Source organism: Bison bison, unplaced genomic scaffold (genome assembly GCF_000754665.1).
Source record: "Bison bison bison isolate TAMUID 2011002044 unplaced genomic scaffold, Bison_UMD1.0 scf7180017489478, whole genome shotgun sequence".
In the NCBI taxonomy this organism is placed as follows: domain Eukaryota; kingdom Metazoa; phylum Chordata; class Mammalia; order Artiodactyla; family Bovidae; genus Bison; species Bison bison.
The window spans coordinates 1-675 of NW_011389265.1; the positions used below are offsets into that span (position 1 = coordinate 1).

The window sequence follows — 675 nt, forward strand, 5'->3', positions numbered from 1 at the left end:
CAGAGTAAGTGCAGCTGAGAGACGCGGCGGCTCCCTCTGGGACGGGCAGAGACGCAGGACTCTGCTCCACTGTGTTCTGCTGGCTGCTCGCCACTGTGCAAAGAGACATGAACGCTCAGTCAGAGAAGGTGGGTTAGGTGGTGATGCTTCCTCTCCAGAATTCAAGTTATCTTTTCACAGGCCTCCCACCTCTACCATCCCTTATTTAAGGGAAATAGTGTTCATGTTTCTCCATGAGCCTAGAAGAGACAATGACTCCAAATAATGTATTTTATGGTCCCATAGAAATGCCCCCAAACTTACAGATCAACTGAAGCCACAGGATCACTAATAAAACTCCTGAGGATTTCATCATTCTTTCCTCCCCTGGTTCACTGAGGATTCAAATTTTAAGCCCTAAAAAAAAAAAAAAAGTTGAGCTCAGATATTTCAATTCTTCTGCTTTAGAAATCATAAAAAGAGCCTGTTCTATCAAAGACAAAAGAGACTTTTTTCATTACCCATGCAACACACCACCGAGCTCCTCCTCTCTCCTCCTCCTTTCTCCCGCCCTCTCTCTCTCTCTTTCTCTCTCTCTCTCTCTCTCTCTCTCACACACACACACACACACACAGGAAGGAATACATGAACAGGGTTCCTGAGAAGACACTGCCATCTTGTGGACTCAAGACCCTG

At 45.9% G+C, this 675-nt stretch overlaps 1 long non-coding RNA gene across 1 annotated transcript; it reads right to left on the minus strand.

Moving 5' to 3' along the window:
- Positions 1–6: 6 nt before the first annotated feature.
- LOC104992858 lies at positions 7–550 on the minus strand. The gene is made up of 3 exons (XR_825766.1): positions 501–550; positions 304–396; positions 7–93 (listed from the first exon to the last, which is right to left on the minus strand). It is a non-coding gene; the product is annotated as an uncharacterized LOC104992858 (long non-coding RNA).
- Between the last annotated feature and the right edge of the window lie 125 nt (positions 551–675).